The 16,507-nt window shown below is 37.2% G+C and overlaps 1 protein-coding gene across 1 annotated transcript in view; it reads right to left on the minus strand.

Moving 5' to 3' along the window:
* The window catches only part of HCF101 (ATP binding protein), a 138,096-nt gene that overhangs the window by 28,454 nt on the left and 93,135 nt on the right, over positions 1 to 16,507 (minus strand). The gene's annotated exons all lie outside the window — the stretch shown is intronic.

The following is a 16,507-nucleotide window of genomic DNA, read 5'->3' on the forward strand; positions in this document are numbered from 1 at the left end:
GAATCCAAACAATTTCCATGGTAGTAGTTGCCATGGCACGATATTCCGCTTCAGTTGATGATAGAGACACCTTTTGCTGCTTCTTACATCTCCATGAGATTAATGAGTCACCTAAGAATACACAAAAACCAGTGGTGGAGTGACGGTTATTTGGGTCACCTCCCCAATCAGAGTTAGTATAAGCAATTAATCTTAACTCAGAAGAAGAAGACAGAAAAACTCCCTTATTAATAGTGTGCTTTAGATATCTTACGACACGTAAGATAGCACCCATGTGAACAGAAGTTGGTGCATGCTGAAACTGACTTGCCGTATGCACCGCATGTGAGATATCTGGTCGGGTGATACTTAAATACATCAACGATCCTATAAGTTGCCTGTAGGGAGTAGGATCAGAGAGAGGAACACCATCATCAATCTTCATTTTAGCTCCTACTATAGCAGGAGTTTCACAAGTTTTATCATCTGTAATACCTGACCTGTCAATAATCTCAGATGCAAGCTTAGTTTGAGACAAAAAATATCCTCTATGAGCATAAGCTACCTCAATACCCAAAAAGTAAGTTAAGAAGCCTAAGTCAGACATTTCAAACTTATCCTTTAAAATGGATTTTATGCTTTTAATCCCTTTAGAATCGCTCCCAGTTATAAGCATGTCATCCACATAAAGTAGAATAACAATCCCTGCATTAGATTTTCTAACAAATAAAGCAGTATCAGTAAAGCAGGATGAGAAATTATTTTCTAACATAACGGAGTTAAACCTATCATACCAAGCCTTGGGAGCTTGTTTCAAACCATAGAGTGCTTTCCGAAGACGAAGCACTTTTCCTTTAGGGTACTCCATTCCAGGAGGAGCATCCATATATACTTCTTCGTTTAGATCTCCGTTTAAAAAGGCATTCTTAACATCCATCTGATAGATGTTCCATTTATTGATTGAAGCAACGGTTATAAGGCATCAGACGGTGACCATCCGAGCAACGGGGGCAAAAGTCTCCTCATAATCAATCCCATATTTTTGACCATATCCTTTTGCAACTAAGCGGGCCTTATATCTCTTAAGAGACCCATCACTCTTAGTTTTGACTTTAAAGACCCATCTACACCCAATAGCTTTCTTGTCTTTAGGAAGGTCTTGAAACTCCCAGGTTTTTGCTTTCTTAAGAGCTTCAAGTTCATTATTCATAGTGACTATCCATTCCGGGCATTTTCGTGCTTCCTCGAAATCCCTAGGTTTTATGTATGAGTGAATGGCGCTTAGACAGGCTCTATATTTTGGTGAAAAGGACTCATATGAGATGAACCTAGAAGGAGGTCTTCTTGGTCTTTCGGTCCTACGAAGGTTTCCTTCACTTGAAGGGGTAGACTCACTATCATATCTTTCGAGAGCACTTCTAAAAGTATTCCTATCTCTATGAGAGTAGGTTATGGGATCTCTATGTTCTTCATTGATATGTTGATCAGAATGAGTTTCATTATTATTCAAGTCATTTTGATTTGTTTCATCATCACTAGTATCATCATCTTCAGTTAATAGATCAAACAGAAAGGAATAGTCTATATTCTCGTCATTGGTTTCAAGTTTTTCGAAACCACTAACATTTTCCAAAAAACGTACATTTCTGGAAACATAAAGCTTATCACTTTTAACATCATAACAGCGAAAACCTTTATGAGTTTCAGAATAACCAAGAAAGGCACAAGGAATGGCCTTAGGAGAGAGTTTGTCATTTTTATCAGTAAGGACAAAACATTTACATCCAAAAACCCTTAACCTGCTATAATCAGGTTCTTTTTCGTATAATTTTTCAAATGGGGAAATTTTGTTCAAGTTTTTAGATGGGAGTCTGTTTATGAGATAGACAGAAGTAAGGGCTGCCTCTGCCCAAAGTTTCTTTGGAATATTTTGCGAAATGAGCAAAGTTCGTGTTGTTTCAATAATATGTCTATGTTTTCGTTCCGCCAACCCATTTTGTTGGGGAGTTTTAGGACAAGACTTTTGATGGAGAATTCCATAGTTTTCAAGATAATTTTTGAATTCATTTGAAAGATATTCACCACCCGAATCGGTTCTAAGAATTTTTAACTTTCCATTGAATTGATTTAAAACCATCATATGAAATGTTTTAAAGGTTGAGAAAACTTCATGTTTATGTTTAAGAAAATATATCCAACTAAACCTAGTGAAATCGTCCACATAGATAACATAGTATGAGAAACTTCCCTTAGATATCACCGGAGCCGGACCCCATACATCGGAGTGAACAATTTCAAAAGGTCTTGTTGTAAACATAGATCTTTGAGGAAAATGGAGACTTTTCATTTTTCCAAGAATACATTCATTACAAACAAAATTTTCATTACAAAGATGCTTAATAAAGGGCAAATAAGAGATTTTAACAATGTTGGGATGACCCAATCTCTTATGCCATACATGAATATCTTTGTTTTGAACAACATTACAAAATTGATCCTTGGGAATTTTAAGAAAATCGATATAGTAGAGGTCGCCTCTCCTAGAGCCTTCCCCAATCAACCTCCCGGACTGGCGATCCTGTATCCAACATTTGCTAGAAGAAAACCTTATATCGCAACCATGGTCCGAGAGTTGAGAGACGGAAAGTAAATTTAAGTTTAATTTGGGTATGAGACGAATTTTTGAGATAAAGAAGTCTTGTTTTTCAAAGTTGCCCATTCCTTTAATTTCAAGAGGTGTTCCATCCGCCGTTGAGACAAAAGATGGAAGAAATTTTTTAGAATAATCAGTGAGAAAACAAGGACTTGGAGTCATATGAAATGAGGCACCGGAATCAAGGAGCCAAGATGACTTACCGAGAGAGGATGAGGATGACATAGCGGCTCCAGAAATGCCTCCTTTGAGAATAGGTTGAAGAGCATCCACAATTTGTTGAAGCGAAAGAGACTCATTTGATGACGAAGGTCGTTCTTCTTATTGGGATGCTAAAGCCGCGGCAAGAAATTTCTTCCATTTAGGACAAAGGGGTTTGATATGCCCCGGTTGTTTACAAAAGTGACAAGTTAATTTGCTATAGTCTCTCTTCCCATATCGATCATTTCCTCCTTGCCCTTGATTCTTGAAATGTGGAGGTTTATAGGTTTTCAAGTTATTTCCGGGTCTTGACACGGCATTAACCCCTTCATAATCACTTTGAGAAGGGGTAGCAAGAATACTCGGATTATTTTTACTAATCCCCATACGTGTTTCCTCACCACTTAACTTGGTGATGACATCTTCAATAGATGGGGATGTGAAAGCGGATAAGAGAGAGGACCAAATTTGCTCAAATTCGGGTCTAAGACCATTTAAGAAATTAAAAAATCGATCTTCCTCTAGTTGCTTGTGTCTTAATTCAATAGCTTCTCCGCTCCATTTTGGTTCGAGCATAGCAAGCTCGTCCCAAATAGATGATAATTCGGCAAAATATTCCCGAATAGACAAATCATTTTGTTGAAGAGTCAAGGCTTTCTTTTGGAGATAATATTTGTGTGATAGGTCCCTTGAAGTATACATTTTTTCAAGGTACAACCACGCATCGGAAGCCCTTTTAAACTTAATGATGTTGGCATTGATCTTGGTTTCCACGGATGAAAAAATCCAAGATAAAATTTTGAAGTTCTTCATTTCCCACTCATCATGCTTTTTTGAATATTCTTCAAGGGCCTTTTGTCTATCTTCACCTTCAAGGATCTTAATATCCCCTTTCTCTATAATAGAAAGTTTGGGTTCGGGTTCCGATATGGAACCTTGAACGTATCCCCAAAGGCCTTTCCCTTTGATATGTGCTTCCATATTGCCGGCCCAAACATGATAGTTTGAACCACTAAGTTTAAACCCAAGAGAGAAGTGGGAATCTTTTTCACCCATTAGAGAGGTAAGATGATAGAAAATAATGTGTACCTTAAGAGTTTTTCCAACTTTTCTTGACAAAAGTTGCTTCTAAAATATCGCCCAAAGAAGATGATATACTTCAAAACTTCACAAGATTGAGGGCACGATTACCGAGGTACTTCACAAGTGGCGGGATGCTCTATCCTCCTTCTTCAACGAGGCTCTGATACCATGTAAAAGTATCTCCACCAAGATACTAGGATCAAGACCTTAATATTCTTGATAATAAACCCATCACGAATGCACAATAAGAACACTTGTGCACAAAGGCACAACTCACAAATAACTCACAAATGCACAAAGGCATAAAAACAATGGAATCGATTTATTGAGAACTTGGGCTTTGACTCAAAGCCATGAAGAATACAAAGGGGGGAACCCCCTATTTATAACACATAAGGGGCCTTGAAGGGGCTCCACTCATAGACGTTGGAGCCCCTCCAACGGTCACAAATGTGACCGTTGGAGAGGGCCCAACGTCTATGTTAGTGGCCCCCCCAAGGTACTTTACATAAAGAAAAACAAAAAACAAAAAATAAAAGAAAAAGAAAAACGAAAATAAATTACAATCACATTCATAAATTGAATGTGCGTAAAATGAAGGAAAAGACTATTCTACCCCTACGGCTAAACAAAAACAAAAATATATATTTTATATATATAATAAGTAGATACATATACATATATATTAATATATGTATATGTATTACTTTATATATATAAAATATATATATTACATTGAATGATTTAGGTATATAATTTAACAGCAACATCATGGAATTGACGAATGTACTTGGGAACCTGAGAACGATATCAGGGAAAAATATCCTGACCTGTATTTTGACTCTTTAAGGCAATAAATATTTCGCGAACGAAATTCTTTTAAGAGGGGTAGGATGTAAAACCCACTAAATAAATAAAAAAATTGTATTGGACCCGGGTCGGGTCGGGTTCGGACCCGTCCCGGGCCCCTTTTCATAAGGGTTTTAGTAACCCGACTCCCGAGCGCCGCACAGACCCCCCCACCTGCGATATCGGGCATATTAGGGAAACCCATCGAGGGTTTTCCCATTCATCGGCCCCCTGTGCCCTTTAAGAACTGTGTAGGAGGGCGAGGGGAGGCACGCCTCCCTCTCGCAGTCCTTCGCCCCCAACGCACCGACCTCCTTCCCTGCGCACGCCACCAGTGCCGCCCTCGATCCCCTCGTGACGACCCCCCTCCTCCTCTGCTGCGCACGCCGCTGACGCTGGCCACCGCCTCCCAGGTACGTCGTCCTTCCCCCTCTTCTCTTCCTCACACCCCCCTCTCTGTCACCTCGCCGGGAGGCCGACAGGCGGCTCACAGCCCCTGCCGCGGCCTCCCACATCCCCTGTGCCCATCGCGGGCCCGACAGGTGGCCTATGGGGCCCCTGTCGTTCCCTTTTCCCTCTGGGAATTCGCCGGAGTGCCGACAGGGGACCAAGGCCCCAGCGACACCCCCCCCCCCCCTCACCCCTGTGGGTGATAGGGAAACCGACGGGAGGTCGGTTGCACTCCCTGTAACCCCCTGTCCCAGTCTCTCTCTGGCAGGGGTTAGTCCCCCTGCCACCTCTCGATCACCGGTAGGCAGGGGCAATGCCCCTGCCGCTTACTGTTTCCCGGCAGGCGAGGGCTCGCCCCGCTGCCTCTAGGGTTTTGGCGCGCAGGGGTAGTGCCCCTGCCGCCTTCCTGTCTCGGCTGGCAGGGGCAATGCCCCTGTCGCCCTTTGTTTCGCTGGGCTGGCAGGGGCTTGTGGGAGGGCAGAGATATCCCCCTGCTGCCCCGTGATTCTCGGCACGCAGGGGCTTGTCCCCCTGTCACCCCCGTCCCGAGCTCTCTCCCTCTCTCTGTCGGCAGGGGCTGGCCCCTGCCGCCTCTCGACTATCGGCAGGGGCTGGCCCCTGCCTCCTTGTTGCTGTCGGCAGGGGCTAGCCCCTGCCGTCTCTTGGCTGTCGGCAGGGGCTCAGCCCCTGCCGCTTCAATGTTTTCGGCAGGGGCTGGCCCCCCTGCCGCTTTGATGCTATCGGCAGGGGCATGCCCCCTGCCGTCTCGTGCTGTCGACAGGGGCTCAACCCCTGTCGCTTCGTTGCTGTCGGCAGGGGTTGGCCCCCTGCCGCCTCAGTGCTTTCGACAGGGGCTCATCCCCTGTCGCACCGCTGTTGTCGCTCTTCTGATTTCGACAAACAGGGCACACCCCTGCTGCCTCTCTCTTTTTCGATCGACAAGCCTGACTTTCTATTTCTCCGCATGGTAAATAATGTAGCATTGAATATTCATACTTTTGCAGACATCGCATCGAACCCCGCTCTGGCTCCGCGGCCTGAGCCTCGTATCATCTACACCCGTAGACGCACACAACTGCACAACATCCCGAGGTAGGAGAAAGTCGCACGAGGATTTTGGATGAATAAAATAAAATAAGACTCCTGAGATAAAATAGTTATTTTACATACATGCTTATCTGAAGAAGTATTTAATTTATGAATTGCTAGTCAGTGTTTTACTCGTTCTGATTCTTTTGAAACTACATGCTTAGAATAAACTCTATGGGTAGACTCATTCTAGAGAGAATCAAGTAGTTTAATTGGTATACCTGTTTACCTGTAGGACTTCTTGACTTGTGATTGTCTGTCGTGCATGCTTATCCTTTTGAAATTGCATACTTAATGTAAACTTTGTGAATAGACTCATTTCTGGAGAGAAACCCACTGCAATTACTATTATAACCGAACCTTAAGGCCGGGATGGTATAAATTTGACGAGAGGTCATGGAGTACCTTGAAGTGGGAACTCAACACTTTATTGATATAGATGGGATAATGTCGGCCTCCACAGGCCAATTGCTCAAAGAGAAATACATGTCATGTATGAACCAAAAGAATCATAAAACTTTATATGTTGCCCTCTCATCGTAGTTGTACCTCTAGGAAGGTACGATCGTACTTTTGGACAAGTACGTCCCATGTGGGTTACGATGGTTGGATGATGAGGTTGTAGCAACCTCGATGCGTGCATTTAGCACAATGTTGAGATCACATAAATGGTGACCATTCGCCTTCACAGGCAAGATGCTCGAGTGAGTCTAATAGACCAAAGCATGTAGGATGGGGCGGCGGTTAAGAAACCCCAGTCGTACCCATTCGACCTTCACGGTTCATCAAAGGAGAGGATGGATGGTACAAAAACTCCGATGGACAGGTTGTTAACAACCACCCCACAGGCAAAAGACTCGGCTTCCCCAGTCATCGGAGTTAGGGGAATTGGGATTACCATAAATTATCCTAGCTGGTAACTCCCAGGTACTTCTGCAGAAGTTGGATGCATCCATGGGCGACGAATGCCTTTGAGGATTTACTCTCTTGGTCACTGACCGTCCCCTTAGGAGCGGAATCAGTCAGTCATCCGGGTTAATGAAAACACCTGACATAATAAACCCCCGGATCGGTCTCGGTTGTTTCTACGTTTCGCGTCTGTATGTACCCACATGCCAGTTAATATCAGAACTTAAAGAATATCTTCTTGAATAGTTGTAGATTATTGAGACTTACACTGCTTGAAATGCTTTAACTAACAGCTCTTTGCACATATTACACTTGTTAGAATAGATTACAATTGTATTGATTGTTTTAATATTATAATTGCTCATCTCATGAACGTCCTGCTTTATTTTCATTCTACTTATTTGTTCGTGCACCTACTGGTTTGTTATGAAACTGACCCATTTCATGGGCAGGTGAGGAGTAGGACTTCACAGGCGGCCGATGGCGTGGTACAATATGGATCAAGATTTACCTTCTTTCTGCTGGCGGCTTGGCTCTGAGTCTTTTTGAGTTTTCTTTAAATTATTGAACTTTGGAAAAATGCTCATTTTGTAATAAACTGAAGATTTTTAATCTATTGCCTTATTTCCTCAAATCCTTTAAGTTGTTGTTCATGTGAATGATGGTTTTTCAGCTAATGTACCCAGAATTGTTGACTTGTGCTCATTTCTAAATGTCTTCCGCTGTCGTTTTTAAAAGTTAAAACTTTAAATCTTTGAAAGATTTTTCGATAATGTTTTCGAAATCACAAGTCGAAATTTTGGGGCGTCATATTTTATATTATAGGTTTTTTTGAAATTTTGTTTTCATAAGAACTTAGATTTAATTATTCCTTTTAGCCTCTCTCTATTTAATATAGAGAGAAGCCCTAATCTAAAAGGATTGAGATTATTTTCTGTGCAGCCGACTCTCTCTCTCTCTCTACACTGGTGGCTGCTTCCTTCTACACTTATTATGAGCCTAAAAACATATAATGAAGCTGCTACAGATGTTAAAATGTATCATTCGACAATTGTAATATTATATATATTTTATATATATAAAGGATAATACATATTCATATATGGTATATATGCATATGTATTATCCTAATTATATATATAAAATATATATTTATCTATTTATAGGCATAGGGGTAGTTTAGACATTTCACAGTTTTACGCATATTCCATTCGGAATATGTTTGTAATTTAATTTTATATTTTCTTTTTTTATTTTTCTCCTTTTTTTGGGTTTGCGCCACCTAGGGAGGCTCCCCAAAGAGTCGTTGGGGAGCCACCAACGGTCACAAATGTGACCGTTGGGGGCTCCCAACGACTCCTTTGGGAGCCCCCTTTGTGGCTCCTCTCTTGTGTTATAAATAGGGGTCTCCCCCTTGTATTTCCTCTCTCCTTGGAGGAGCTTATGCTCCATTGTATAGGGTTTTTTACCCTCTTCTTCTTATTTCTTCAATAATATTCAACTTATGACTTTATGTCATATTTACCCCTTTTATGGGTTTATGTATTAGCACATGATGTGCTTGTGTTGTTCCCTTAAGTGGGTATATTCGCACTTAATGTGCATGTGTATGGGTTCATTATCGAACCTAAAGTATTCAAAGTCACTTTCTAACATGGTATCAGAGCTCGGTTGAGATCGAGTTGCTCTTTGGTGCATCGGGAAGCGTGGTATTCAAGAAATTTTTAAAGAAAAATGGTGAAGTATTCATTTCTCTCTCTTTTCTTTCTTAAAGTTATTCGGTATGCATTCTATTTCTTTAAGTATTGTATGAAGAATTTAATATGTTTTTTTTATGTGTACTCTTTGTCATTATGCCTTTTTATAAAAATTTGAGTTACTTGATACTCTATTGAATCTTTTTCGTATACATACTTTTTCGTATGTTTTTCTTTGAAAAATTTTAAATGATAACTTGTTTGGCGAAAAATTAGATATATGATTGCTCAAAACTTGCTTTAATGAGTCGGTAAAAATTTATGACCATTGGAGCTTTGAATTTATATTTTAAACCTAACTTTGTTTATAAGAATACCTTTTATATGAATGGTAAGTCTTTAAAGAAAGGTATGTTAAGATTAAAATGTTTATGAGGTGTAGTTTTTTTGAAAAATGCTTGACATATATGAAAAATTCATTAATAAGTTTTGATTTACTTTCCTAATGTGTCCTTTTTATATGAACAACATTTAATTAAGAAGGTTTTTTTTTCCGGTTGAATTAAGTTTTAAAATAGTCTTATGGAATATGGTGATTTTCTTTGCATCTTTATACTCTTAAAAGATTTTTCAATTCGATTTAAAGAGCTTGTCTCATTATAAAATTTATGGTCTTCACTAATGTTTGTTGCGTACTTATTGCATTAGGAGTTGGTAATAATCTATTAAGTCATGTTTTTTTATAAAACTTAAGAGTTTTGAATTTTTCCTCGATAAATGTTTAATTTTATAGATTTATGCCATAGTACAATCTTACTTTATCATAAGGTTTTTTAATAAATCTATTATTCTTCTTTGTTGGGATTTCTCCCACTTTAGTGGAGTTTTTCCCTTCTTTGGGAATTTTGTGTGTTTTTTGAGCTCTCTTTAAGGAGCCCTCTTTTATGAAGATTTCATGGTTGTTGTGAGCATCATTTTTTAAGTTACAATAGTGGATTTCATAAGATTTTCAAACTTCACCATCTTTATGAATGCCTATATTGGCCTAAGTTTGTTATTTGCTCATTCAAGATTATTGTCATTTAAAAATCTTGCATTGCATAAAAGTGTATCTATTATCATTTGGTGTGCATTTAATTGCACTTTATATCTATCATAGTTGAGGCTTGTTTTTGACTTTTTCCAAATCGGTTCTTACGCATGATGTTGCTTAATATTTCATAAATTATGTTAGTTGCTTAATAAGTCTTTTTTGTATAAATGACTTCTTTTGAAGATTAAGCATAATTCGGATTTATGCAAAATTGTTGTTGTAAAGCATATTATTGTGATTGATTATATTGGACCTTTGATTAAATTTTTAATCGGTCCTCTTTTCTTTGAAAAATGATTCCTAAAGTGTTTATTGCCTTTTTGTGGCATTTATATTTGTCCATCACATGTTATTTAATGCATCACTTGTTTGGCCTTATTATTGTTTTATTAGAGATGTTTTTTTAGGCGAGTTATGGGCACCTCGTGTTATATCATTCTAGATTGTCCACTTGCCATATTATAGATGGTGATTCAGGTGAGTTATGGGCACCTTAGGACTCTAGAATGATTTGGTATATGATCTCTAATTATGAGTGTGTCACTCATTGTTATGTCATTTTAGTTTGTCCACTTACCATATTATAGATGGTGATTGAGGTGAGTTATGGGCACCTTGGGACTCTAAAATGATTTTGGTATATGAGTGTGTCACTAGTTTAATGTTGGTCATTTGCTCTTTTTTATATATAAATGTGATGGATATATGATGTTTAAAACCTTAAATGTTTTAAGGTATATTAAAATCAAGGTTTTGGGGTTATTGCCCAACCTTTTATTGTTTATGAATCATATGAGTGCATTTGCACATTTATGTTTTGTGCTTTTGTGCACAAGTGTTCTTGGTGTGCGTATGTTCACACATTTATTTTCAAGAATATTGTTCTATCGGTTGTTGTATCTTGTTGAAGATACTTTTACATAGTTTATTCCAAAATGTTATTTTTATGAGTATTCTTTTTGAAGAATATTGTTCTATTGATTCAAGGTTTGATTTATATATATGTTTGTCATTACAAGTTTTATTACCTCAAAAGTCTTCTCCTTTTATGCCTCTTATCTAAGTGTCATCATATGTAGACAAGAATTTTATTACACCTTCGTGTGTTGGTAGCCCTTTGTTGGCTTTTGCTCTCTTGGTCTAGTAGCTGAACACACTTGTCTTGAGTGTTATTTTATGTAGACAAGGCACGTTGATTCACACCATGGTGTGTGATTTTAGTCCATGTTGGCGTTTGTGTCCTTGTTCTAGTCGCTGAGATGTATGCCCATGGTTAGCTTATTTCACTCATTTCAAGTGTCATCTTATGTAGACAAGAGATGTATTGTGTTTTAGCCCATGGTTGGCTTGTTACTCTTGTTCTAGTAGCTGAACATACTTAGTTTTGAGTATATTGTTACGTAGACAAGAGATGCTTTTGGTCCATGTTGGCGTGTATTCTCTTGTTCTTGTCGTAGATGCACTCATTTCAAGTATTATTATATGTAGACAATAGGTTCTTTTGCACACCTTTGTGTGTGTCTTTGGCCTTTAATGACATTATATTTATATTCTTGATCTAGTAGCTTATACACTTGATTTATGGGTTTTGGAGGACTAATGAGGTAGTGGTTTGTAATGGATGAACTATTGTTGAAATTTGTAAAATTTCATTTATGACTTGTGTTTTAAGATATTCAAGTGAATCATATTTTTGATATGCATATTTTAAAATCAAGTTGATTTTTTGGCATTTAATCTATATATTAAGTGTTTATGGTTCTTTGGCCACTTTTGTATGCAAAATGTGTTTTTTTGTCAATTGAGTGAGATTTTCCTAAATGGGCAAGATTCTTTATTCAAATAACACTCTTCGTTTTGCCTCGTAAATGGATTTAAAACCTTGTGAACTCTTGTGATTATTTTGTCTAAAGTATGCTTGAAGACTTCGTTTCTCTTGTTTGGCACTTCATTACATGTTTGAAGCATGTTCATTAATGATTCCTTTAAGTATTAATTCATTTCGTGATAATATATACATATGCTCTTTATGGCCTTTTAGGATCTCATTCAATAAAACATATGTAACTTATGCCTCTTCGTAGGCTTACTGTGGTGTCCCTTAGAGGACAATTGTGTTATTCCCTATTATGGGGTTATGTTTGTCCAATATTGGACCTTATGAATGCATTATGCATTCTTGCAATATGTTTCCGCTCACTCTTTAAACATGATATATGATTTTGAAAACTTTGGTTTTCTAAATTTTCTTTTCATGCTAAAGTAATTATCCTATTATGCATAAATTTTGCACCTTGTTAGGAATGTTCCTTTTTGAGTAAAGTGCAAAGATATTTTTTACTTGTTCTTTGTTGTTGTTCCTCAGGATCTTGAAGATAAGAGGAAAAGAAGTACCTTGGATAGATCATGAAAGGTGTTCATCGTTAAAGACATTGGAGGGAGACATTTACAATGGCATTCATCCTGAAGGCTCTTGAAGCCTTGAGATTTTTCCTCTTGCTTTCTTCAATCTTTTCGTTCCCCCACGCAAAGCTTGAGGGGGGGTGTTAAAATGTATCATTCGACAATTGTAATATTATATATATTTTATATATATAAAGGATAATACATATTCATATATGATATATATGCATATGTATTATCCTAATTATATATATAAAATATATATTTATCTATTTATAGGCATAGGGGTAGTTTAGACATTTCACAGTTTACGCATATTCCATTCGGAATATGTTTGTAATTTAATTTTATATTTTCTTTTTTTATTTTTCTCTTTTTTTTGGGTTTGCGCCACCTAGGGAGGCTCCCCAAAGAGTCGTTGGGGGCTCCCAACGACTCCTTTGGGAGCCCCCTTTGTGGCTCCTCTCTTGTGTTATAAATAGGGGTCTCCCCCTTGTATTTCCTCTCTCCTTGGAGGAGCTTATGCTCCATTGTATAGGGTTTTTTACCCTCTTCTTCTTATTTCTTCAATAATATTCAACTTATGACTTTATGTCATATTTACCCCTTTTATGGGTTTATGTATTAGCACATGATGTGCTTGTGTTGTTCCCTTGAGTGGGTATATTCGCACTTAATGTGCATGTGTATGGGTTCATTATCGAACCTAAAGTATTCAAAGTCACTTTCTAACAACAGATTCATAATGGCAACAAGCAATGAGTAAAGAATTGAATGCTTTGGAAATAATGAGAGCTTGGGACTTAGTGAAACTTCCTGAAGGAAAAACTGTGGTTGGATGCAAGTGAGTGTATAAGATGAAAACCAAGGTTGATGGAACAATTGAGCGATATAAAGCAAGACTTGTGGCCAAGGGTTATAGTCGGCAGTATGACATTGATTTTGCATAAACCTTTGCGCCAATGGCCCATATGACCACTATTAGAACCCTATTAGCAGTATTTGTACTTAAGGGCTGAGACTTGTGGCAGTTGGATTTAAAGAATGCATTTTTGAATGGTGACCTTAAAGAGAAAGTTTATATGGAGTTACCTCAAGGAGTGATAGATCAAGAAGGAAGAGTTTGTAAGCTTAGAAGAGCATTGTATGGATTAAAGCAAGCTCCTCGAGCATGGTTTGAGAAATTCAGTGTAGCAATGACAAATCTTGGCCCTAGACAGAACTTTGATGATTCAGCCTTGTTTGTGTCATCATATGATATTGGTCAGTGTCGTTTGCTACTCTATGTATATCATATTTTCATTGGAGGTGATGATCCACTAACAATTGCAAATGTGAAGAGATCGGCCAATGTGTTTGAGATTAAAGATCTAGGAAAGTTGAAATACTTGTGAAAGTATCTCCAATAAGATATTAATATCAAGACCTTAATATTCTTGATAATAAACCCACCACGAATGACAATAAGAACACTTTAGAATACTTGTGCACAAAGGCACAACTCACAAATAACTCACAAATGCACAAAGGCATAAAAACAATGGAATCGATTTATTGAGAACTTGGACTTTGACTCAAAGCCATAAGAGAATACAAGGGGAGAGCCCCTATTTATAACCACACAAAAAGGAGCCTTGGAGGGGCTCCACTCATAGACGTTGGAGCCCCTCCAACGGTCACAAATGTGACCGTTGGAGGGGCCCAACGTCTATTTGAGTGGGCCCCCCAAGGTACCTTTAAGTACAAAAAAGAAAGAAATAAAAATAAAGAAAAAGAAAAACTAAAAAGAAATTACAAACACATTCATAAAGTGAATGTGCGTAAAATAGAGGAAAAGACAAAACTACCCCTACGACTAAACAAGTAGAAATATATATTTTATATATATAATAAGTAGATACATATACATATATATTAATATATGTATATGTATTACCTTATATATATATAATATATATATATTACATTAAGTGATTAGGTACATAATTTAACAATACTTTCTAGGTCTAGAAGTTGCATATGGTAAACGAGGATATTTGTTAACTCAACATGAATATGCAATTGAGCTCATAGCCAAGGCTAGATTAATAAATGATCGTAAACATGTTTATACTCCCATAGAACCAAATGCAAAGCTGAGGCATGATGATGGAGAGTTGTTGGTGGAACATATTGTATACAGGCAACTTGTGGGGAGCTTGAGGAGCTTGATCTACTTGACTAACTCTAAGCCTTATATTACTTTGAGTGCACGTTGTGAGCTAATTCATGAATGCTCCCAGGTTAGTTCATTTGGGAGTTGTTCTCAGAATCATTCGGTATATTTGGGATACTATGCACCATAGACTATTTTTCTCCTCATCATCAAAATTGGAGTTAAGAGCATACCATGATTTAGACTTTGGAGGATCATCCAAAGATCGAATTTCTACATTAGGGTTCTGCATTTTCTTGGGTGATTCTCTAATAACTTGAAAGAATAAGAAGCAATAAAGAGTTACTTTATCTACCACAGAAGCCGAGTATAGAGCTATGACTCAAGCTACAAATGAGATACTTTGGTTGAGATGGCTACTGAAAGATATGAGAGTAAAGTTAACTAAAGGGACAATATTGTATTGTGGCAATCAAAGTGCTATTCATATAGCTAAAATCCACAGATTCATGAACACACTAAAAGAGCATATTAAAATTGATTGTCACTTTACTAGAAGAGCATATTTGGAAGGTAGAATCTCCTTGTCTTATATTGGTTTGGCCCAACAAATAGCAGATTTCTTTACCAAAAGCATGTCTTCTACGATCTTTCAGACATTCCTCACCAAACTCGAGATGATTGTTTTCACATCTTCATGAGTTTGAGGGGGAGTGTTAAAATATCCATGTATTATAAATGTTGTATTATTAGAGTCAAACAGTCTTGTTACTTATGGATAAATTGGTTCAAAATTAAATGTATTGGTCTAAGTAGGGACTATTGCAGTTGTTAAGGGTATTTTAGTCATATGAAAAATGTAATAAGGGGAGTCAACCCCCATATGCTGAAACCCTCACTCTTTTATGTTTTCTGAATGAAGTTTTCTTCTTCATCATGCTTCTCTTTTCTTCTTAGCATTATTGAACATCATGAAAGAACTAAACATATTGAAATGGATTGTCACTACGTTCGTGAAAAATACTTGAAGAAGACTCACACTGCCATATGTTACTTAGGAATATCAGTTGACTGACTTCTTCACCAAAGCGCTCCCGTCCCCTCAATTTCATTTTCTCCTTAACAAACTTTCAGTGATATTACCATAAGTTTGAGAGGGAGTGTTAAAATATGTATTTATTCATATACATACATACATATATATATATATATATATATATATATATATATATATATATATATATATATATATACATATCATAGTCACAAATATCGGTATCGGCTATATCTCGATGAGGCTATTTCTCGCAATATTATCGGTTTGGTGATAAATCTTGGGAAAATCTTGGGGCATAAAAAAATAAATAATATATATAATAACAAAAATAATTAAGAAAATATCAAGTTTAGATAATAAAATACATATGTACAAAAAGAAATAAGTAAAAAAATACAAAATAAAGAAGAAAACACCTTTAAGATGTAGAAACTAAGTAAAAACAGTAACAATAGTTGATAATATCGAAATATTATCACGAGAATATCATGATATTCTCATAATAATATCGCGATATTATCAAATTGGCGATAGTTTCAAAATATCGCTATATTTTACCTATAATACCATTTGATGAATATAATGCGATAATATCACGATATTTTCAAAATAACGCCGACATCTGTGACTATATATATATTAAGTATGTATCTAGGTATTTATGTATTTTTTCTCTTTTTGTACTACTTTTTTGTTTTTTATTATTTTCCTTTGTTAGTAATAGGTCATACCCATTAGGGGCATTTTTGAGATTCTTTTTTCTAGCCGTTGGGGCTGGCCCAATGGCTAGTTGAGCTCCCTCCTTCCTTCTCTCTATTGTATACATATGTGGGGTTGTTCTACATTTAAGTATGTTTCTCTTAAGCATTATTATTAATAAAAATATATT

The sequence above is a fragment of the Nuphar pumila genome, chromosome 15, assembly GCF_984573655.1.
Source record: "Nuphar pumila chromosome 15, dmNupPumi1.hap1.1, whole genome shotgun sequence".
Classification (NCBI taxonomy): domain Eukaryota; kingdom Viridiplantae; phylum Streptophyta; class Magnoliopsida; order Nymphaeales; family Nymphaeaceae; genus Nuphar; species Nuphar pumila.